A 25,457-nucleotide genomic window follows, 5' to 3' on the forward strand; every position below is an offset into this window, starting at 1 on the left:
AGTTTCCACATAGCTTGCCTTGTCATCTGATCCTTCACCTTATATTCTTTCTTTGTTTTTTGGCATATTCAGTTGCTGCTTGATTTTTATCTACTTCTGGTTTGATTTCCATTCCTTCTTGATAATGATATAATTCTGCTAAACTAACTAGGGAAGTCATCTTAGACTTATTCTATTCATGTTTTAAAACTTCCGCTACATTTGGGTCTTGTGAGGTCAGCAGATATTTATGTAGTCCTAAACATGTAATCAATTTTGAGGAGGCCCATACCTCCTTCAGAACAGGGAACACATACTCTTTGTATACACTGATTTTTATAAATCATTTGATAAGCATGAAGCATCCTTCTTGTTTTCCTGTCCAACTGATCCAAAACCTTTTGGAGCCAGTCAACCACTCCAAAACTGTAAGTTAGGACAGGAAGAGCAAATTGGTTTATAGCTTGCAATTTGCTCCTAGATGTCAGCCTTGTTTTCAGTACTAATTTTATTCTTCTAAAATATTCCTTACTAAGTTTTATTAGCATTTCTTCAGGTCTTATTGTTGATCCTTCATTGGTTTCCTGTTATTTATACACTCCCTCCTGTTCAAGTTCTTTTATATCACATTCCTGTCCCAGGCTGATATTTTCTTGGTGTTACAGATTTCCTGCTTGAAAGGTTGGGTTTGCACATTTATCAAGACCAAATTATATTCTTATATCATCTGAAAAAATTTTAACCACTTGCAGTTGTGCTTTCAGTTCCTCATCTGGTGGACTGTACAGTTTTAAATCATCCACAAAAAGAACATGAGAAGTCTTTGCACTTTGTTGCTTTCTGGGAGCCAAATTGTAGCCATGACCTAATCTGTTAAATAGACAGCTTAATGAGTTAAGGGCAAGACAAAAGAGTAGCGGTGACAAAGAGTCACTCTGGAATATCCCTCTTTGAATTTTTATCCCTGGAATAATAATTTGCCCTTTATCATGGCTTAACTGCAACGTGGTTTGCCACTGTTTCGTGGTCACTGTAATGTAATTGATCAGTGTAGGGTGTATCTTATACATTATGGGGTATCTTTTACATTTTTAAGCACGGTTTTATCCATGAATATGGAATATTGTCAATTTTTTCAATCTATCCATGCCATACATAGATTCTTCCCCTTTTTACAGTTCTTTGTTATGACTTTATTTAACAACAAATGATCCTTAGTTCCATATGACTTTCTTGTGATAAACTTTTGCTCTATTTCTCTGATTGAGTTTTCTTCTAAATGACTATAAGCTGTTGGAATCAATTTCAGTGTATAGTCTATATGTCATTGGAAGGCGAGTTATTGTTCTATAGTTTTTAGGATAGCTTGCAGGTTCACTCTTAAGTAGGAGTATTGTTTTTCCTATTGTTAACCAAGTTGGTGTCTGTTAAAGTGTACATAAAAATAGTTCTTACTTATAGGTAAATCTTCATGTTGTGTTAATCTGTTAAATAGACAGCTTAATGAGTTAAGGGCAAGACAAAAGAGTAGCGGTGACAAAGAATCACTCTGGAATATCCCTCTTTGAATTTTTATCCCTGGAATAATAATTTGCCCTTTATCATGGCTTAACTGCAAAGTGGTTTGCCACTGTTTCATGGTCACTGTAATGTAATCGATCAGTGTAGGGTGTATCTTATACATTAGGGGGTATCTTTTACATTTTTAAGCACTGTTTTATCCATGAATGTGGAATATTGTCAATTTGTTTGCAATCTATTCATACCATACATAGATTCTTCCCCTTTTTACAGTTCTTCATTATGACTTTATTTAACATCAAATGATCCTTTGTTCCATATGACTTTCTTTTGATACACTTTTGCTCTATTTCCATGACTGAGTTTTCTTCTAAATGACTATAAGCTGTTGGAATCAATTCCAGTGTATAGTCTATATATAGTCTATATGTCATTGGAAGGTGAGTTATTGTTCTATAGTTTTTATGATAGCTTGCAGGTTCACTCTTATGTAGGAGTATTGTTTTTCCTATTGTTAACCAAGTTGGTGTCTGTTAAAGTGTACATAAAAATAGTTCTTACTTATGGGTAAATCTTCATGTAAAGATGTTAATATGTTTAGCCAGAAGGTAAATACTGCATATGTGCCTCAAGTTTTCCAATTAGTAGCTTTTCTTCACTTTGCTTCAATCTCTCTGGCCATTACTTCATCCCATTTCATATCCTGTACCTCTGAACTTCTTATTCTTTCTTTCACTTCTTCTCTCCATTACGCTTTTTCATCATGTTCCACAGGATCTTCATAGATACGTCTCCAAAATGTATCTGTTTCTTCTTATTTGGTGGTGTTTCAATTCCTTTTTCCTTGTTTCTCATTCCTCTATAAAACTTTTTTGAGTCATCAATAAATTGCTTATTTTGTACTTTTCCTTTATATTAATCTACATATCTTCTAAGTTATTCTGCCTGTGCTGATATTTTTAATTTATGATTTATGATAGTGCATGATAGATCCTGGTCTGTTCTGATACTGAGCATTGCTTTTGTCACATCTATCCTTCTCTGTATTTTTGTTGATCTGTCCCCTCTTCTATACTCTTCTAACAGTGACGCTTCTTGTCTTAATTGTTTTGTAATCTTCTATATTCAATACTTCCATGATGGCATTTGATTTCTCCCCTTCCTTTCCCTTACTCCCTTGGGCTTTTGTGGTAAGACTTTATCTGTTATTAATTTAGCTGCACAGTAATATATCCTATTTACTTCTTTTATATTGCATTAATTTATATGAATAGTTTTAATTACTGTGTTCATTTGTTTAATCAAACTTCTACCTTTTGGGTACTATTGACTTTCTGTAGTCTATTTCTTTCATTGGTCTTAATATGTCTGTCCATCTCTATTAAATCAAACAACTCTTCTCTTAGATCATTTTCTTCTAAACTGAGGGCACATCCTTTGTTCTCAATTTCCTGCAGGCATTCTGCAGAAAGTTCCAGAGCATTTTCCTGTGCCATCCATTGCTGTTTCATATTGGAACTCACTGGTCTATCATTCCACAACATTAACTGCATCAGAGTTGGCACAGTTTCCTGTCCTTACCTTGCTTAGCAACTCCAATTGAACTTTTTTTGCCAGATTCCTATGGAAGGCTCCAAAGTATCTTCATATGGCAACTGACCAGATGTTTCCTGCTCCACTACTTTCTCCTTAATTTGGCAATCCATTGCTCTATCCTGGTATGATGTTATCAGAGTTAGATTTTTCTAAACTAAATCTTTCACTTCACAGGTAATCCATATCCTTAGTTTCTACTTCTTTAAGTTCTTCATTACTAATCCTCTTTTCTACTTCTCTCTTTGTTTTCTTATTTTTTTGTATTGTAAAATTTTCCATATCTGGATGCCTTTGCCTACATAGCTCTTCAAATCTCTTTGGTGCTTCTCTGTTTGCATTGATTAGTTTTGCCTTTTCCTCTGCATAAATATTGCACCATATTAAATCTTGTTTTCATTCCCATGTCCATATTTCTTCTTCAGATGTCTCCTGCTGCTCCTGTTTCTTCTTACTTGGGGGACCTGTTGATCCATTATGCTGTGATATGATCTGTGTTAGAATTTCTACACTAAATCCTTTACTTTGCAGGTATACCATTACTTCAGCCTCTATTTTTTTAACGTCTACTTTACTAATCTTCTTTTGTGTGTTCCCTCTTTGTGATCTTATTTTTTGTATTGTGAATCCATATCTGGATCCCTTTGCCTGTATTTCTCTTTGATTATCTTTGGGACTGCTTTTTTGTATTGATTAATTTGGCTTTCTTCTTTGCATAGATATTGCACCATATCAGATTTCTCATTTTTTCATAAGTCCATATTTCTTTTTTATACCTTCAAAACCTCTAGATTTTTTTCTTTATATTTTTGCACTTCCTTGGTCACTTCTTTTTTCAAACAGCCCAAGGTTTCTTGGTCTATATAAAGTTTTTTTTATAAATATGTTGTGTTAATGAACACAAATTTTTATTTGAAGCTTCTGACAGTTTTTCTTTTAGAAATATTTTATTTCCTCTAAGTTCTTGCTTAATCTTTTTGTATATCTTCTGTTTGGGGCTTCTTGCATAATAGCAACAATACATAATTTTGTTCCTATCCACAGTAGTCCACAGTATCATCAATATGGCTCTTTTTTAGTCTACCAGCTTTTGTGATTTTATGGATTACTACTTCCTTCTAAAACAGGGAGACCATAAACCCTCTCACTTAAAAGGCCTTTCTAATGTCATATTGATCAATTCTAATTCAATTCCTGTTGATCTCTTCTTGTACCATGGGCTGTGTCCACTAAATCTCTTCAAACCTTCTCTATGTCCAGAGGTTCCCTTTCCATCTATACAGGCTTATAAAGATAACCCAAACTAAAGTAGCATGCACATGTTTCAAAATGTATCACTCTTCAATCAACCTTCATTTCCACAGCAACGAGAAACCAGTTTAACCAGCTTACTTGTCTAGTCTCATACCTATCATATAATAATAATAAAATAATATAATATCATATAACAATAATATAATAAATAAATATAAATAATATAATATCATATAAAACATAAGCAGTGTACAAGTGCCATTCTTTACCATATGTCAACATGCTCCAGCTTTTCCATATTTCTTAATAACGTCCTACATCCACATATTATTATTTTTTGCCAGAGATTCTGTCTACAACATTGTAGCTGTACCTTACAAGTATAAGAATCCTGTATACATTTGAAAAACTGTGTAAAAGTACCCAGCCCCAGTCTTTACCAAAGCCATAACAGCTGATTAGTAATCTCATTCTGCCTAGAAATTTACAATTTACAATTAACCACCAATCATTACCACTCTCAACCCCCTCAACTTCCTTCATAAGAACCATTTTTCTTCCTGGGATAACAACACCTTGCTTCATTCATCCTCTTTCAGAGACTGTTAAAATAATTCAAATCTCTTCTCTTAAATGTATCTGCACCACAAATTTTTGCAACATGGCTAGTCCTACCCTCAGCCTAACTTATTTAAACTACACCATCACTTTTTACAACTTAATAGGGTAATTCAACCACCCAGTACTCTACATGCTAAAGCTATTTCCCCTCATGTCATTCTCCCGACCCCCATTCCTTGACTTCCCTCTCATGAGTCAAACTACACTTGCCCTAGAGAACATGAATGTATCCCAATACCCATCAGCTGAGGTAGCAGCTGCTTCCCATATTGAACATCTGTATAATTCTGACAACAGCTGCAATCACCACCTGCCATCAAGGGATTATTTCTCCTTACTTTGTACCCTCCAACCAGATCACCCTCTACCCAGGATCACTATTCTCATAATTCCAGTGATTTACCAACCCAAAACAGCATCAAGTTTCAACCAAAAAATGCAAAGTTGACATTCAATGAAAGTGGCTCTCAATTAAATTCATTTAAGGTATTGTGTTTGTGTGTGTGTGTGTGTGTGTGTGTGTGTGTGTGTGTGTGTGTGTGTGTGTGTGTGTGTGTGTGTGTGTGTGGTCACCAAGTAGCATATGGCTCAAATGGAACTTTATTAAAAGGTTAAGTGTTTTCGTCTATCTTATGGCATAGACATAATCAGAACCATGTTAAAACTTGAAAACTAAATCAGTAAAGTTTATAAAACCCATTCAAACACACCCCCCATTAAAAAACAATCAAGAACAATGTTGCAAAAACCCACCTTTTAAATTAAAGGTACAGACTCGCGGATGTAATGAATTACATAATAAACATTCCAAAAATCACATTGTTGCAAAGTTTAAGTATAAAACATAGTATAAATCACAATAGACAATCATAATAAAGAGGCTCAATGCTAAAGTTCACTTGAAATAGAAGTAGCCTTGTTTATTCCAAGTGAACTGGATGCATCTGAATGCAGCTGCCACACCATGTCCCTGTGTAGCAGCCAATTCTGCCAATCGCTGCTATAATTGTCTGATTGGATCTTTTCCAGAATAGAGAATTTAAACATATTAAAGTTGATACAGGAAGTGACATGTCTAGCTAATGCACTTTTATTATCTTTTTTACTAATACTGTATAGATACTGATAAATCCTTTCATTAAATGCATTTTTTGTCTTTCCAACATAAAAAACTGGACATGAACACCATCTGGCAATATAATCCACTTTATCTGTAAAACAAAAATGTCTGCCCTTAACCAACTATCTACTTAATTTATTATATAATTCAGCCCCTAGGTCTGTGTCTACATATGGACACTGATTACAGCATCCACACTTGTGGGGTCTAAAAGAACCATTATAACAAGTTTTAAATGGTCTTTCTAATATTGTTTTGATGTTTAGTCTATTTTCAAAAGTGAAAACAAGGGGTATTTCAAACCAAGCTTTAAAATCATCCTCTCCTTAAATAGACCAATCAGCTGCTACATAGGCAAATGGTGTGGCAGCTGCATTTAGATGCTAAGTAAGCTTTAGTATAGAGCTTCTTTATTATGATCGTCTATTGTGATTTATGCCATGTTTTATGCTTATACTTTGCAACAATGTGATTTTTAGAATGTTTATTATGTAATTCTTTACATTCTTGTGCATGTCCATTTAATTTAAACAGTGGGCTTTTTGCAACATTGTTGCTGATTGATTTTAAATGGGGGTGTGTTTGAATGGGTTTATAAACTTTGCTGATTTTGTTTTCAAGTTTTAACATGGTTCTGATGAAGTCTATGCCATAAGATAGATAAAAGTGCTTAACCTTTTAATAAATTCCATTTGAGCCATATGCAACTTGGTTGTTGGTTTTAAGGGTTTGACTACAAATTTACAGTCCAGAGTGAGTTTGATAACTTGTGTGGTTTAGTTTCTGTTAGTGTGTGTGTGTGTGTGTGTGTGTGTGTGTGTGTGTGTGTGTGTGTGTGTGTGTGTGTCTGTGTGTGTGTGTGTGGTATTAGAAGGAAGAGAAAGAAGTATGTTTTTTTCCTCAAGAAGAAAAAATAGAAGGTCTGAAAAGCAAATATTTGGTGAATGACATCACAATATGGCCTTAAAGAGATAGATGATGAGGCTGTTTTGGTTTTAGACAGAGAGAGAGAGGGAGAGATTAAAGTTCGAAAGGAGCTAAAATGCAGAGGGGATATTATGTGCTGTGTTTTCAGACAGTGGGATTTAATTCCAAAAAGTACTAGAACTACAGAAGGTATGACCATTATGGGTAGATATTTTGTGGAATAATACTTCAGCAGTCTAATCGGTTTGTATGGGAGATCATGGCAGTGTAATGAGGTAGGAATGGTAAAAATTAAAAGTGGCATAATTTTATTAATCTGGGAGTAGGGACAGCTTAATATGAATGTAGGGAGGTTGGAAGCAGAGGTAAAAAAGCAGTATATCAATGTGCAAAAAGGTGTAAGGATATTCTAATATGATTTAATTTAGTAAAAGTATTAAGAGCTTGTGGGAGATTTTTTTATAGCAAAAATAAATAGAGATAAAACTGTGGTGAAGAAAAACACAGGCCCTGGGATTCAATAAACTCTGTGGAGGAACAGTGCTATTCCTGCATGGAGTGGGTCGTATCCATGTACCACAGCAGCTCGCCTTGCATATTCATGAAAGAGCGCTGCTATTAAGGCTAAATGGACATGAACAATGAACGAGTGTAGGGGCATGTTTAAGTAGTGCACGGACTGCGAACATGCCCCTTGCACTCAGAAAGCGCTGTACGGCACTTTCAAAAGTATTTCAGTGTCCGCGGACACTGAAATGAAATTAATATTATTATTTCAGTGTCCACGGACACTGAAATAGCTAGAAGAGCAAGAAACTATGCAGAGGGTGTGTGACAGGTTCTGTCACACACACCCTGCATTGCAAAAGTGCTGTACATCACTTTGCAAGTGCTGTCAGTGTCCGCAGGCACTGACAGCTAATAAAATAGCTATAAAAAAGGCTGCAACAAGACCTGCTGGACTCACATGCTGCTGTCCAGCATCTATGGCCATTTTCGCTTGCCCTGCCTGCATTGACATGGAGCACGTCTGGCCCCTGAGTCACCCCAGCAAAGGTCAGCTCACGTATGACTACTAATGGAGTCTCTGTTGTCTAATACGGAGTGTATCACTGGTAGGCCACCTACCTGGGATGTTGTAATTATTCATATTTCACCTGTAAATGCTACTATGATACATATGCTTGCCTTACAAATGTAAGAGATGTACATAGGGTATGCGCATACTACACGACAGGTGCAGATGTATGTGTTGAACTGTGTGTGATATACTGAGCCCATACCTGACAACTGTCCAGAGTTTTGCAGACTGACCACATATCTGCCTCATATTTGTAGTCAATGCCTCAGACAGTTGTCTATTGTCTGGCACATCAATGGCAACCCATTAAAAACTGAAGTCATAACAAATTAGCATACATTTCATTGTCAGATGTCATATCCTGCAGAGTGCACCTGTGAATGTGACACTGTCTTTGCTGGCAACTAAGTGTGTTTCAGCTAGATTCATAAAGTGATGCCAATTACTGGCCTTTGCCCACCACTGATGTGTGCCTTTGTGTAGATGTCTTGCTCTAACAGGAGATAGGTGTTTTACCATGAAACCCATGTCAGTGCAAGTGTACCTTGTCCTGTAGGATGCTGACATTTGTGCAGTCACTGACACCTGCTTTCTAGCTATGGAGAGCACAACAAACTTGACAGGTCACTCATCCCATCATACATTTAGACCCCAAATGGAGGCCTGCCAAGCCACAGGAGGTGGAGTGTTGAACATTAGCATACACATACACACCTCTAGGCTAGCCAAACAGTATGAAGCATGAGTGACATCCTGAGTGCAGTTAACAGTTGACAAAACACCTACTCAAATCATAGCTAGTTACAGGCCTCCAACCATGACTATGGACACACAATACACCTATTTGACCTGCTGGTATCCGTTAGGATTCAGTCATCTACCCTGATCCTGGTTGACTTCAAATACCCAACCATAGTGTGCATGACCTATGCCACCTGAGCATGAATGCACATAGATTCCTCAGCTTTGTCAATGTCAATGCAGTGGATCAGGCAGTCAACACTCCTACGACAAGTGGAAATATCCTGCACCTGGTCCTAACCAACATGAGTAGCCACTGTAGCACTCCTACAGTATCATCCCAAGGGTAATATCTGCCCACATAGCCATCACTGTTCAGGTCACCATCTCCCCTGCCCCCCTTTACAGTGTCAAACAGAATGGACTGTACACAAATGATTATAAATCTCCTCAGAACAGGTAGAAGTAGCCAACATCCCATTTGTTGGAACTGGCAGCAGTGTCCAGGCCCACACCACAATACTATGTGGGCACCTACATAGCTGTATGGACTCAGCAGTACCTGAGAGGACAACATCATCTCCCTCAAGGTAGGGTAAACACCTGTGGTGGACAGGAGCAATACACAAATTCCATAATAGGTGGAAACAATTGCTGGATGGGCCAAGAAGGAACAGGTGCCTTATTGGAAGCTATGTCACCTTGGTCTGCACAAGCCAATAAGTGCACAAGTGATGTATCCTAAGGCTGTCTTTGAGTGTAAATTGCACACATCCACCAAGGCAAATCACTAGGCCTTCCACACATGTGTCTGCAATTCCAGAGGCAACACACAAATCTGCTCTGTAGTGGTGGTCAATAACACCACATGCACATATGGCATAGATATAGGCAATCGACTGCAGCAGGTGAAGTGTAAACACCACACCCCTGTCCCCCCAGTGGTACACATGTGTATGTATAGCACCTGTCCCCTCCCCTCATCATCAGGAAGCAGGTCTGTAATGCCCTCTCAAAGGTAACACACACTGAGGTCTCCATAGGCATGGTTCCATCCCTGGTTGCATCCCACATGAACACAGGCATGTGTTCTCAGATCCATTCTGTATTGTAGTAAACCCCAGCATGAGCACCGGTGTCATCCCATCTGCACAGAGGACAGACAATGTCATCCCTATACACAAAGGTGGAGCAATCCACCAACCCAGCCAATATTATGCACATCAGCCTAACTAGCTTGCTCTGCAAGGCCATGGAAGGCAATATCAAGGACATTATGAACAGGGACATTGGAAACATCAAAATGCCTGGGCCCACACAACATGGTATTGTCAAAGGGAGATCAGGCCTGTTAAACCTGATCAACCTCTCTGCAGTGGTCAACAAACACAGGGACAAGGGGAAGATGGTGAACAATGCCTACCTTCACCTAACCCAGTCCTCTCACACTAATCCCCATGTGGACAGGATACATACGCCTACCCAGCAAGACACCAACCTGTAGGTTACCAGATGGGTAGCTAACTGGCCCAATGATAGTACCCACTCAGTCAAAGTAGTAGAACCCACTTCTAATAGTAGATTCATCCACATTGGTGTACCCCAAGTATTGGTCTGGGGGCCTCTACTGTTTGAGATATATGTATCTGAGTTACAGGACAAAAACAGTGGTTGTGGGTGACCAGGTGTATGGATGCTTGCAAGCTGCCTTCTGTCTTACATTCCCCTACTGATGTGATCATCACTCAAGAGGCATCCACCCAATTACTGACTGGTACAAGAAGCTTTCCCACAAACGGAATGCCAGGAGAGGCATCATTCCCCCTGCTGTGACAGATGTCAGCCACACTAAGTAATAATGTACTGAGCATGCAATCAGGTGTGAGGCGACTTGTTCACTGAGGTTGGCAGCAACCTGACAGTTTCTCATCATGTGGGCACCACTGTATGGAAGTCCATCTACATGGCCCACCTCATAGATATGGGTATGTCATAGGTAGGCCATAGGTAGATGTAAAGTGAGGGCAGACTTTTACAGTATTGAGCAGTGCTGTTGTAAAAATAGAAGCCTATTTAGCTGTTAATGTACTTTTCTTATCTCCCCCCACCCTTCATCTGTATCACTAATTATTAGTCATATACTACGGGTATGTTTTTACCAAACCTAATGTTCTGACATGTATTACATTACTGTTCATATAATAAATTGGTTGCATGTTAACATACCTTGTTCAGATATCATTGTTGGCAACCTGTTGCCATCACTGTTACTGGTATGCTGTTACAATGCTTACTGCTGTTCCAGTTATACATGTGTTCTGTTTGCTATGCAACTGTTTCACATCTGTTGTTTTAGGTTAATTTGAACACCCATGCGTGCCTTAAAAACTAATCTTGAAATGTTTTGTTCATGACTAACCAATATATCTTGGAAAACCTCAACACCATAACACGTTTGAGAAGGCCGATCCCAGCGGATCCACCTATACTGCCCCATCTGGCCATGGCACTAGGTCCCAGCATGTCTGGGACCCACCCGGGAGCTTCATCTTCTGCAGGCCCTGCACCATTTGGGCACAGATGCAGAGATGAGCCTGTCATCCACTGTCAGTTCTGGGGTATGGTGTGCAGTGTCATCTGCTCTGAGTTGGGTGGCCAGCAGCACCAGATGGAGGGCTGCCTGATGCACCTTGAGAAGCAGGCCACCCCTCCTGTCCAGCCACCAGCACAGCCACTGTCAGGGCTGTGAAGGTACAGTTGTGACTGCCAGCAAGTGGGGATTTCAGTCCCACCGTTCCCATATGGGGGCCTCATGTGCCTCAGATTCCCCAAACACCTTCCCATCCAAGGTGTTTGCCTCCCACATGTGTCATACACCACCACTGTCTGCTGTCTTGTCTGTCTTCCTACCCAAGCTACCTCCCCAGATGTACCTGCAATCCTTCCCCAACATCCCACTCTCACCTTAACAAAGAAAAAAGGGCATCTGTCCCAAAAAAAAAGTATTGCCCCATACATAGCTGTCCATTTTGCACTGGTGTCCACTGGACACAAGTAATCTGGTCCAACTGGCTTGATAACACATATTTCTGTTGTCCTCTCTCCTCTCTCTGGGGTTTGAGTGTCCAAATTCACCTCCAAATTCCTTACAAATGCACAGCTGTTTCTGTATAAGAAATGGTCAGCTATGGACCTTCCCTACTCCCATCCTGCACATCCCTAGCTACCTTTCATATTGTTTTTCCCTCTGTGTGCCCCTTTCTCACCACTTTCCTATAACCCCTTTTTTATCTTTTAATGGAATTAACTCGGGTGTAAGTGGGAGTAAGTGAGTTTGTGAGATGCTAAGTGAAGCCAAAACGGAGTAAGCATCTGTACGGTTAACAGTATCTTGGCATTGCTTAGTGTCATGCAAACCCATGCAAGCTTGCTTAAAGCCACTTAAAATTGCTTTAATCACTCTGCCTCAATCATCCTCTGTTCTGCCTAGTAACATAACCAAGCCTGCCAGGTCTTGCACCCAGGACCCCACAAACTATAATCAGAGCAATGTGCCACTACACCATTTGAAATGCAGGGATTTCAAATGCTTTTCAAACACATCATTCAGTAGAGTCATTCACCAGTAGGGAAAAAGCTCTGTGGAATCACTCAGGTTTTGTATATATACATCTATAGATATATATTAGTGCAAGACATCTGGGCAAACTCTGTCAAAATGGGGGGACAATGGGCCAAACGTAAGGATGTACTTTAAATATTGCCATTAGAAATGTAGACAGTTGCAAGAGTAACAGGGTTTGTTTCAGTATACATTTTCTGAAGGAGGTCTGACACTGAAATGTATGTCATCATTTACTGACAGGAATCCTCAGATCATCACAGTGATTTACCAGTGAAATACAAATAATTTGTGGAATAGAATGAAAATATGAGCAATAAACCTTGACATTCTAAAACAATCCAGCCAGTTGACAGGTATGCTCAGAACCCCTTAGTGCAATGAATTTGGACAAGCCTGACAAAGTGGGGGGAAAGCCATGAACATAGGGACATATCTGAAATACTTGAGTAGATAAACTGAGACAGTTGCTGCAGTAACACTGTCTGTTCTAACATATATTGACTGAAATAGCACAAGTCCAAGACTCAATTGCTTCTCATTAGTTAGTGACATAAATCCTCACATCATCACATTGCTTTGTCAGACATACACAACAGTTATGGGGACCAGACCAAAGATATGAGCCAGACAACCAGACATCCTATGAATATTTGGACATAATATAACATTAGGAAAACACACTGAGCTGCTAAGCATGTCACCAAGCACCATCCAAACTACAGTCAGACTGACACAACACTACCCCAGATCAGCTATGGGGAATTACACATGCACTACAGGGATGTAACAGTAGTGAAAAACAGACACCAGTGTAAACATGCACACCAACGACCAATTTCACCACAGTCACAGTGACGTACTGGTAAGCCAAATGAACAATACAATATAAGGATTGTGTGAACAAAAATATCATGTTTGGCACTCGCACAGTACCCCTACATATACTGGCCCAATTCACAGTGTAGTAGGAATCCTGAGGTGGTATGGGACATGTCTCAGTCTGCCCCTACAAAGGTATACAGCCGATAAACAACCAAAAACTGGAGCAGCATGCACAGTTAGATAGAAAAGGAGCCATGACACTTACATCTACTCCCCTCCTTACACAACCCAACTAACATTTACACACTACCCTGCTACATAATACCGGCAGTCTGTTAACAATCACAGGGGAAAAAAAATCACTGTTCGTAACTTCACTGTTTTTAGACTTCGGGCTTTGCGTGTCGACAAAAGAGCGTTCGCTCTTAAGTCTCCTCGCTCTTCTAATATAGACCTCAGGAAAGGATGGCTCACATATGACTACTACTAGACTGTCTGTTGAACAATACTAACTGTGACACTGCTAGGCCAGCAAGTGGGATGTCATAAATATCCATATGTTACTTGTGAATACAACTATGATACACACATTTGTCTCACTAATCTAAGAGACCTATACAGGGTATGTGCATAGTAAACTACTGTCACAGACATGTGTTGAACTGCTTGTGATATATTGAACTCATACCATTCAAATGTTATGCACACTGACCATATGTGTGCTCATATTTGTAGTCATTTACTCATAGAGTTGTGTTATGTCTGGCAAATCATTGGCAAATCTGTGAAGATTGACATTAGCACATAATAGCATACATATAAGTGTCGGACATCCTCCAGGGTATTAATGTGAATGCAAAGTCTACTATGCTATCAACTGACTTAAGTGTGTTACAGCAATATTAATGAAGTCTCACTAATTTTGGGCCATTGCTCCCCATTTATGTGTGGCATCCTCCAGATGTCCTGCTCTAATAGGTTGAGAGGTATGACTGAGCAGCAACAGTGTAAATACAGTGAGCCATACTGACATAGAACAGAAATGTATATTGGGTATTACCTGTGCACATGTATGTATGAGTAAGTGTACCTGGAAGCCTCATAACAACAGACATGAGATGCAAAACATCAGGTAAATACACTGTACATGTTGTATACATGTGTAATCTTAGTTTGTGTGCATCCAACAGACATCAGATTTCTACAGCTACTGGTTGTTGCATTGCCCTGACACAAACATGGGTACTACAATAAGCATGATTATCAGCTTGAAAATGGAGAGTTGTCAGACTGTGTTATGACCTTGTGTTCATGCCCATTACAAACAGCTATATGAGCACCTACATAGCTGTATGGACTCAGCAAAACCTGACTCTTAAAACCTGCCTCCACCAAGGTTGAGTAATCCCCTTTGCTGGACAGCAGCAATACACAAACCACACAATCTGTTGCTATATTGGCTGTACAAGGCCAAGTAGGAGCAGGTACCAACACGGAAGCAATTCAACCTGTGTCTGAACAAGCATATGAGGTCACAGGTGAATTACTGTAAGGCTAACTATGAGTACATATTGGACACATCCACCAAGGCCAATCACAAGGCCATCTTCACACGTGTCTTCACTCTCAGAGGGAACAACCCAACCCACCATGTACTGGTGGTCAATCACACCACATACTCACACAGCATAGCTATAGCCAACCTGCTGCAGACAGGTTAAGGGAAAACATCACCCTCCCATCCCACCATCAGTATATGTGGATATGCACAGCACCCAAACCCCTCCCCTCATCATCAGGGAGCAGGTCTATAATGCCTAATCAAAGGCAACAAATGTAAGTCTCCAAGGGAATTGATAACATCCCTGTCTGCTTCCTACATGAACACAGGCATATGCCCCCAGCTCCATTACACACACTGTACGCAAGCAAAGACTAAGCACCATTGACATCCCATCTACAAGGAAGACAGCCAATGCCATCCTTCTACACAAAGGTGAATGATGAATGGTGGATTATGCGATTTACTGCCCCTCATTGGGGGGAACATGACACATCAGGACCAGGAGTGCAATGTAAGCTCATACTGTGCTGATAGATGATAGGGGTATGATGTGGTCATATGTGGTGGCTAATGCTAGTCAAGGTTGAAGTGCAGGTTATGTAAATAACATTGACCAATGTACGAGGTCCTGTAATGTGTTTCCCTGTTTATGTCTTCCAGGTGACATGCAGCATGCAAGGCAGCCAGCGTACACTGCAGCTAAAACTGCGGCCATCACTGAGATGATAAACAACCACCAAGGAATGATGTTTGGCTGTGGCTAACAGAATCTGCAAGAGTGACCACCTTGTGGAACAAGCTCATCATCAGAGTAAACAACTTAGGCCACCATGGACGTATACATAATCAGGTCAGGCATTGGGCAACTGACTTGATATGCCATGGCCAGGGACCGTTCTGCACAGGTGGGGGTCCTGCTATGCAGGCCCCACTTACACCAATGGAGAAGCTCCTTGCCAACCTTGGGGCAGCCACCACACACCAGCAAAGCCAACACACATAAGCCATGGAGGTGGGTAGCACCCAGACAACAGGCAAGGAGTGTCCAGGTAAGGCTACAGTGCACATCAGTTTAATAATATAGCAGTCATACTGGCTTCTGTAAAGTATCTAGATGCATATGTCAGGTCAAACTACATTTGTGGGTGGGGTTTTGTGATGCACACAAGTGCAGATATATGGTGAAGGACAGCACATTGTGTAGTTTTAGAGCTTGTATTGTACATGTGCAGAAAAGTAGCAATCATCTTGTACCAATGCCACACAAATCTGCTGACAATACCTCTCCCCCACAACTACATAGGTACCTCTGGTCTGAATGTATGACAGTAGCCTGAAGTCGGTGAGTATGGTATTGTCCTGTTGTGGCTCACCAATACCCGGCATGTTAAGGTCAAACATTTTACCATGCACACAACTGTTACTCTTATCCATATTACGAAATGTGCATGTTCACTTGTGGTGGGGTTAACTGCATTGCATTGAAGTGATCATCACAGGGACCTATTTGCAGGAGGTGTAACATATCCATAGCATACCTCACAACCTATCAATGCAAGAAATATGGACAAAGACTGATAAAATGGGGGGGACAAAGGGACAACACTAGGGACATATTTGAAAAGTAGTCTTATACAGTGCATTTAAAAAGTGTACACACCCCTGTTAAAATACCAGATGTTTGTGACATACAAAAATGAGACCACAACTCTTCCCACCTTTAATGTGAACTATAACTCATCTCAACTTTAATGTACCTATAACCTGTACAATTCAATTGATAAACAGAAAAAGCTGTTAGGGGAACAAGTATGAGAAATAAAACAATAGGCTAGATGTATAAGTGTGCACAGCCTGAAGCTAATACTTTGTTGAAGCAGCTTTTAATGTAATGACAGCATTGTATCTTCTTGGGTACACATCTGCCATCAATTACAGAGACTCTTTTATTAACAACGAATAATGGTCAGCTGTCCTACTAGGCTTTTCCAGACATTTACTCAGTTGCTTGCTAAAGCAACAGCCATGGTTCGCAGAGAGCTTACAAAGTTTCAAAGGAATCTCATTGTGGAAAGGTGCCAGCCTAGTGAAGGTTACAAAAACATTTCCACAGCATTGCATATACCATAGAACATAGTGAAGGCAGCCATCACAAGGTGGCAAAAATATGGGACAACAGTGACATTGTGAAGAAGTAGACATCTCTCCAAATTTGATGAGAAGACAAGACCAAAACTGGTTAGGGAGGATGAACACCAGATGGGGGTAGAATATACACGAAACATAGGTTTAAGGAAATCTTTATTGATACACACACACAGGAAACAAATATATAGTCTTCACATACCTGAGTTTTTAAACTAATTTATTTAAGATATTTTTAATGAGATGTTTTATAATAATTTATTAGTAAATTATTCATGAATGTTTATTATATGTATTTTAATTCAAATTATTTATATAAATAAATGATGTGGAATGATCAAGTTTAGCACAAGACACTTTCAGAGAGTAGGCATTAATATTTATGAGATGTAAAGGGAGATTTGTTAGTTTAAACTGAAGGAGATGTATTTCATTGGATTAACAATTAAACAGGTGACTTAGAGATTATTTAAATGGCTTTTTGAGTCAAAATGGTTGTCTGATAAAGTCCTGTATGTAGGATGAAAACGCATGCATTTATTTTTTCTTGGTGAATAAAAGCGTTAATTTTACTGGCGCTCTGTGATTTTGGTGTTGACACTATAGAGGAGAAGACCATGGTCCAAGGCGTTCTTTTTGTTTGTTTATTGGAGTTTTAGAACTGCCGTTCTGCTGAATTATTTGGTTGGGGAGGATGCCAGGAGACCTACGGCAGCACTAATGGAGTTGTAGGAATCTCTGGCAAGTACTGGTTGTGTACCACATGTGACAACAATCTCCCGTATTCTCCATATGCCTTGCCTATCGAGTAGGGTTAGAAGATGACAGCATTTTCTCAGACCGAACAACATCCAGGCCTGGATAAATTCTGAAAAACAGTATATCGGGTCTCCCAAAAGCATGTGGGAAAATGTGTTATGGTCTAATGAGACCAAGGTCGAACTTTTTGGCCACAATTCTGAAAGGTTTGTTTGGTGCAATAACAACACTGCCCATCACCAAAAGAACAACATACCTACGGTGAAGCATGGTGATGGCAGTGTCCTACTTTGGGTTTGCTGTTTATAAACTGGAACTGGGGTTTTAGCCATGTTGAAGGGGATTATGAACAGTTCCAAATACCAGTCCCTTTTGGCACAAATTCTTCAGGTGTCTGCTAGATAGCTTTAAATGGAGAGAAATTAACTTTTCCATACGACAGTGACCCAAACCATGCATCCAAATCAACAAAAGAATGGCTTCACCAGATGACATTCAATGTTCTGGACTGGCTCATCCAGAGCCCACACCTACATCCAATAGAAAATCTGTGGGGTGACCTGAAGAGGGCTGTGCAAAAGAGATGCCCTCACAATCTGACAGAGTTGGAGGGCTTTTTCAAGGGAGAGTATACAAATATCACCAAGTCAGGAAGTGCCATGGTGATAGACACCTTCCCAAGAGGACTGAATGCTGTAATTAAATCAAAAGGTGCTTTAACAAATTTTAGTTTAAGGGTGTGCACACTCATGCAACCCTCCTATTGTGTGTATTTTATTTACTATATGTTACCCCTAACTGATGTGTATGCTCTTCAATTGGATTGCACAGGTTATGGGTCACATTAAAGGAAGGAAATGTTATGGCATGATTTCTGTGGTCTCATGTTATGTATAGCAAAAACCTGGCATGTTAACAGAGGTGTGTGCACTTATTATATCCACTGTAAGCTTAGAAAGTTGTTAGAGTAAACGGCTTTGTTTTAACATACGTTTACTGCAGGTTATGAAGTCTGCAACTCAAATTATGTCATCTGATATCTGTAGAGTACATTCTAGCAGCCTTGCAGAGTATTCATCAGTAGTCATAGCAACCCATTACACAGCAGATTGCTGTTCACCAGCAACCACATGTGTGCAGATTTGGCACACCTAAAAACATGCACAGTTTGCTATCACATTGTTGCCAAATGTACTGCTGTTACCTGTTGGCATAATTTACCACACTGAACTATGATTTATTGATTTCCTTATTGATCTAATGTGTGGACTGTTCCAAAGGAAGTTTCTAGCCATATCCTGAGCCCAAAGACATATTTTTCTGCAAGATGATCATTTCAAGTGAAATTCAAAAGAGGTACACAGTGATGGTAAATGGATTTTGAATGCATTTAATTTATTGTTGTAACTGTAGTACAGAACATTGTTTGATAGTCTGGTACACATTAATTCCACTGGTACATTGTGCCATGCTATATACAGTGTATAGTAATGTATGATGTTAGTATTAAAGTAACTGTTTGCATGTGACACAGTATTGGACTTAAACACATTATGTGCCAGCTTGGTTGATGTTGTTTTAGTACACTAAGATGTCCTGTGGCAGTGCAAATAGCTTATGCTACACTGCTGTAGCCCTTTGTATGCATTGGCTACCCTCTAAACACATGCCTAAAGACTCGTACAGACTCACTGATGTACACTTGCATATGCTATGTTCTCATACAGCATATCATGTTGGCCTGTGGTACTGAAGCATTTTTTGTTATATAATGCCAATCTAATGTACATTATATCACTGATACAGATGCCTGGTGTCAAAACCATGGCCTCAAGCTCAATGCCAAAAATCCATTGTTATCCCTTTTGGTAAAAACTCTGTGCCCATGAACTACAACATAGGCGGTAGTATACTTAACACCGAAAGTGTGATAAGAGACCTTGGGACACAGGTGGACAGTAGTCTATCCTTTAATAATCACATCACCACTGTAGTCAGGAAATCCTTCTACATGGCGCACCTCATCACAAAATGTTTCTCATCCAGGATTGTTCCCCACTACTCATCACTCATTAGACCCATTATAAAGTACAACACCCCTTTTGGTATGTACCTCACAAGACATCTACAACAACTAGAAAGGCCACAGAAATACCTCACAAAGAGGATTACTGACCTTAAACAGATGCCCTATGCAGACCATCTCAAAAACCTCCAGCTTTACTCCGTCACATATCACCTACTCAGAGACGATCTCTGCCTAACATACAAAGTTATTTCAAACCCAGAGCTGTTGGACATGCTTCATTTAAAGAAATCCCAATCTCTCTGAGCTACATGTTCTAGGGACCTAAACCTTGTCACCACAATAAACAGAACATGTTGGATTGATAAATTCCTGTCCCTGAGACTTCCCATACTCTGGAACAAACTACCTATCTATATCAAACAAAACTCCTCATTAACACTCGTCAAGAAAAATCTTGATGATTGGATGGGAGATAGGAAATTCACCCTGGGGATCATTTCTATGGCTCTGTTTAACAGGGGCACAGGAAAATAATTTTCTTGTGTGGCGAAAGCCAGGGTACCTTATTGGCTAGGCTTATATAGGCCCTTATATAGGCCCTAGGGCCAATATCCTAGTACCTACCTATGAACCTATGAACCTATTAATTAGTGGCTCCAATCCACAGGTCATCACAGAAATATATCAGACAAACACAGGATTTATTACGAACAGACAAAAGATATGAGCCGCTCATCTAGACATTTAGAGGAACTCTGTACATTTAAGAGGTATGTTCTGTAGGAGTTGCCATTGTGCTATAGAGGTGAACAGCAATAATGTGTACATGGGGGCAATGTGTGTTAGGTGAAAGCCCATCACCTACTAACACTACTAACGTATCTCAGAGGTGTATATTAGTAGTGACATTAAGTGGAAAGGGCTTCACTACATGATGTTGAGGGCCTGTCCAGAGTGTGTATGTTGTGGTCTGACTGTGTGTCGTAAATGTCACCAGATGGCTATTGTGAGGTCTGTGTAATGCCTTTGTGCCACCTCACCTGTATGTGTCTGTGTGTCTGTCCATGTGTGCATGTGTGTGTGTGTGTGTGTGTGTGTGTGTGTGTGTGTGTGTGTGTGTGTGTGTGTGTGTGTGTGAGTGTGTGTGTGTGTGTTTGTGTGTGTGTGTGTTTATATACCAGCAAACCTTATAGTGCAGGTATTAATTTACCTATGTTGTCTTCCCCTCACAGGTGGACATGGTGGCCATGGTCCCTCCCATTCAGAATCTGATGTCAGTGTCTCTGCAGACTCTGACCATGATGGAGGTCCTAGTGAGGCACAAGTGGGATTGTCAGGGGCTGAATCTGTGCCATTGGTTGGCATCCCACAGTCATCCACAATGTCCACACACACAGTAACAATGCCCACAAATACCCCATCCCCAGCAGCCACAGATAATGGACAGTTGGGTGGTGGCATGGAACAGGCTAGTGTGGTGACTATCGCAAGTGTGAGTGTAGACACTGGCTATAGCCAGAGTGTAGGTGAGGTCCCACACAGATGGATGGACAGGAGTGTTCAAAGGTGGACTGCTGCCTGTCGAGAAGCTGTTGCAAGCACCACAGCAGGTGTCACCAGACCCATGTTTCTGACTGTCATGGATGCACAGGCATGTAGTGAACATAACACCAGACAAATACTCAGAGTCTTGGATGCAACTCTTCCTGGCTAAGAGATGACATACATAACCTTGTTGAGGCTACACACCAAAATACTGAGGTCATAAATAGATGGTGGGGTGAGACCTTGGCAATTCTCGACTGTGGAATGTCTGTGCTGAAGAGTGTGGTGGGAGATAGGCATCAGCCACGTGGATGTAGGTCAGCACCAACATCTACTGAGAGTCTATGTGGCCATGCGTCTTCACACTCCCGTAGTGGCAGTCCCACCAGCAGTACCAAAGGGTGGGTGTTGTCCACACCACAATGGAGCAGGCCATGGGCAAGTGGTCCTGGCCAGTCCCATCAGGGACATGGATCCAGCAGACAGCAGTCACCATTGGGGAGTTGTACTGCGTCTGGCCTTGGACCTGGTGGTGCCAGTGAGATGCCTGTCAGGACCATTTCACATGTCCGTGGCCAGAGATGGTGAACTGTACAACCTGCCATGTATGGTCCACAGCTGTCCAACATACCCCTGTGTAGGGCAGCCACATGGCATGACTGTGTGCATACAAACACACACACATCACCATCACAGCCAGGTCACCTTCAGACACACACGCATTCACCCATACACACACACACACACACACACACCCACACACACACACACACACACACACACACACACACACACACACACACACACACACACACACACCACCTCTGCACAGCCCATTTATAGAACACCCCTCCAAACACACACATATGATGTCAACTGTGTAACCCCACCTATGCCTCTGGCAAACCCATACAACACCCTGTGCATATAATGATACCTGTGCCACATCTCTGTCATACATACCACCAATGCAGGAACATACTAATATGGTTCCGATGCACAGGGTGAATTAAGTATGTTTTAGCTATGTAATGCTGTATAAGGTGCTGTCAGCTGGCATTTGTAATGGGTACACTTCAGGGTGTGTGTACCCTTTCAGCCATGATGCATTATTGGTGTTAGTAGCACTGACTGAATGTAGTCTCACATGCTGTAGTCTGTTTGTATTCTAGGTGTCTGTGTGTCAGCAGGATGTGGCCCTGCAGACATTGCCAATGAGGGGTATGGCGAGTGGTGACACATCAATCATGTCATAGCTGAGGTGCAGCTGTATATGTACACATTTACCAGGTCTGTGTAATAGTTATTGAATGTGCCCAGAGCTTATAGGGCTGAGGGGTGTATACAGGTTAGTCTATGGTGGTTGACATCAGCAGCCCTTGTAAAGTGAAGAATGGTAAGTTTAGTGGGTGGAACATACCTTAGATTGGTAAAACCCACCCCCCAGAGGATATTGTGTAGACCAAACACACAGAGAATATTGTTCCCACACAATCATTCACACACACACACACACACACACACACACACACACACACACACACACACACACACACACATGCACAGGATCACAGTTGCCAGTACTGGGTTTGGAACCCCTACCCACCTAGTTACTGGTACTACAGTGTTATGTGGTTATCACAGGTGGCACAGAACTAATAGTGTGATGACTGTTCCAAGGTACCTGTAAAGTAAATAACATCATGTGCCCTTGTGAGGTATGGCAACAGGGGTTGTACTGGGTATGGAAGGACTCATTAGACTGTCAGCTATGAGTCCACACAGTCACACACTGCTATACACACCAATACACACACAATTTCCAGAAATGATATAGCAGCCCTGCCTATCATGTTATTCATTCCATACTATTACATAGCTGTTGCACACAGCACAAGGCTCATAGGGCTGAAGAGTGTCCACAAATACCTCTATGATGGATGTGAACAGCGGTCTTTGTAAAGTGGACCTTGGGATGTGTACTGGGTGTACTATGGCCTAAAAATGTAAACCTCCCCATGGATACAGTTTTCACTCAAACACATACATAGGATACAGTTCTCACACACACATTTGCCAGGACTGAGATTAGAACCCCTACCTATCTAGTTATTGCTAATACAGTGTTATGTATTTATCACATGCACCACAGAGCTTATAGTGTGAAGAGTGTCCCACAGTTCTTCTAAGGTGACTAACATCACCAGCCCTTGTAAAGTATGGCAATGAGCAATGTAATGGGAGAGTGAGGCCTCAAAATGCTGTATCCTACAAATATACACACTTACAAATGCTTACACACATTTGCAAGGACTCAGATTAGAACTCTTACCTATGTAGTCATTGGCACTATAGTGTTATGCTGTTACCACATGCACCACAAAGCTTATAAGATGAAGAGTATCCCAAGGTACCAATATAGTGAATAACATCACCAGCCTTTGTAAAGTATGGCAATGGTAGCTGTACAGTGGCTGTGAAGGGCCTTAAACTACTTTCACCCACATGTTTACACACTCACAAACACACACACATGTGCAAATGCTGAGATCCATAGGTTCATAGGTTCAGAGGTGTGTACTAGGTGAATGGCCATGGAGCCTTTACAAGCCTAGCTCATAGATTACCCTGGCATCGTGCCACCTGACAATAGTCCCCAGTGTGTCTAACGAATATAGCCACTAGAGTGATCCCCGGGGTGGGGTTTCTATTCCCCATCCACTCATCCAGGTTTCTCTTGAAGAGGACCAGTGAGGTGGTCTGCTTGACATGTATGTGACGTCTATTCCATAGCATTGGCAGTTTCTGGGTTATGAACCTGTCCCTCCAGCATGTTCTGTTGATTGTGGAAATGGGGTTGACGTCTCTGGGGCATGTGGTGCAGACAGATTAGGTTCTTTAGATGTAGCATTCCTGACAGAGCTGGGTCAGATATGGCTTTGTAAGCAGAGATTGCCTCTAAGCAGCCAATATGAGACAGAGAATAGTTGAAGTTAAAGGAGTTTGTCCATGTAGGACAAGTGTTTAAGGCCTAGGATCCTCTTTGTTAGGTACTTTTGCAGCCTCTGCAGTTCTTGCAGGTCTCCAGTGAGGTACATGCCAAATGGGCCATTGTACTCGTTGATTGGCCTAATGAGAGGAGAGTTCAGGGAGACAATGACCTCTTACTTCCGGGATGCAACACCATTAGTAATGAGATATGCCACATAGAAGGACTTTCTGAGCATAGTGACACTGCGGTGGTCAACAGAGAGCTCACTGTCCACCTTTGTTCCCAGTTCTCTTATAATGACTTCAGTGTTCAGTGGACTACCATCAATGTGGTGATTCATGGGAACCATGTAGTTACCAAAGGGGATGGCGGCACATTTTCAGGCATTATGCCAAAGTTTGACACAAGTCATAGGTGTCAGTGAGGCCTTTCTGCAGGCTGTCAACATCACGTAGGGAGGTAGTAATAGCACTCACCTTGCAGTTGTCTGCGAACATTGTTAGCCTGAGTTCCTTCATGTTGGGCTTGATTTCAGAGGCATAAATACCAAAAAGGATGGGAACCAGGACCAAACCTTGTGGGACTCCACTCATGACTGGTCAGGAGTCTGACATGTAGTCCACTGCTTTCACACCATTGGTTCTATCTGTGAGCCAATTTGCAAGTTACCTAGTGATATAGGGGTTGATGCCTAGCTAAGTGTGTTTATCTATGATTCCTGAGTGGTATCTATGAGCCAGTTTGCAAGCCACCTAGTAATATAGTGGTTGATGCCTAGCAGAGTGTGTTTGCCTACGATTCCTGAGTGGGGAATGGTGTCCAAGGATTAGAAGGCCTGCCTATCTTATTTATTCCAACTGTTACATAGTTATTGCAGGTGGCACAGAGCTCATAGGGCTACAGTAGTGTCTACAGCTACCTCTACAGTGGATGACAACAGTGGGTCTTGTACAGTGGACATTGGGATGTGTACTGGGTGGACAACAAAACCCACCCTCCCAATGGATATGGCTTTCACCCCAACAGCCCCCCCACACAGGATACTGTTCTTGCACACAAACACACACACACACACACACACACACACACACACACACACACACACACACACACACACACACACACACACACACACTTGC

The sequence above is a fragment of the Protopterus annectens genome, chromosome 1.part0, assembly GCF_019279795.1.
Source record: "Protopterus annectens isolate FY-2018-M chromosome 1.part0, PAN1.0, whole genome shotgun sequence".
Lineage (NCBI taxonomy): Eukaryota > Metazoa > Chordata > Ceratodontiformes > Protopteridae > Protopterus > Protopterus annectens.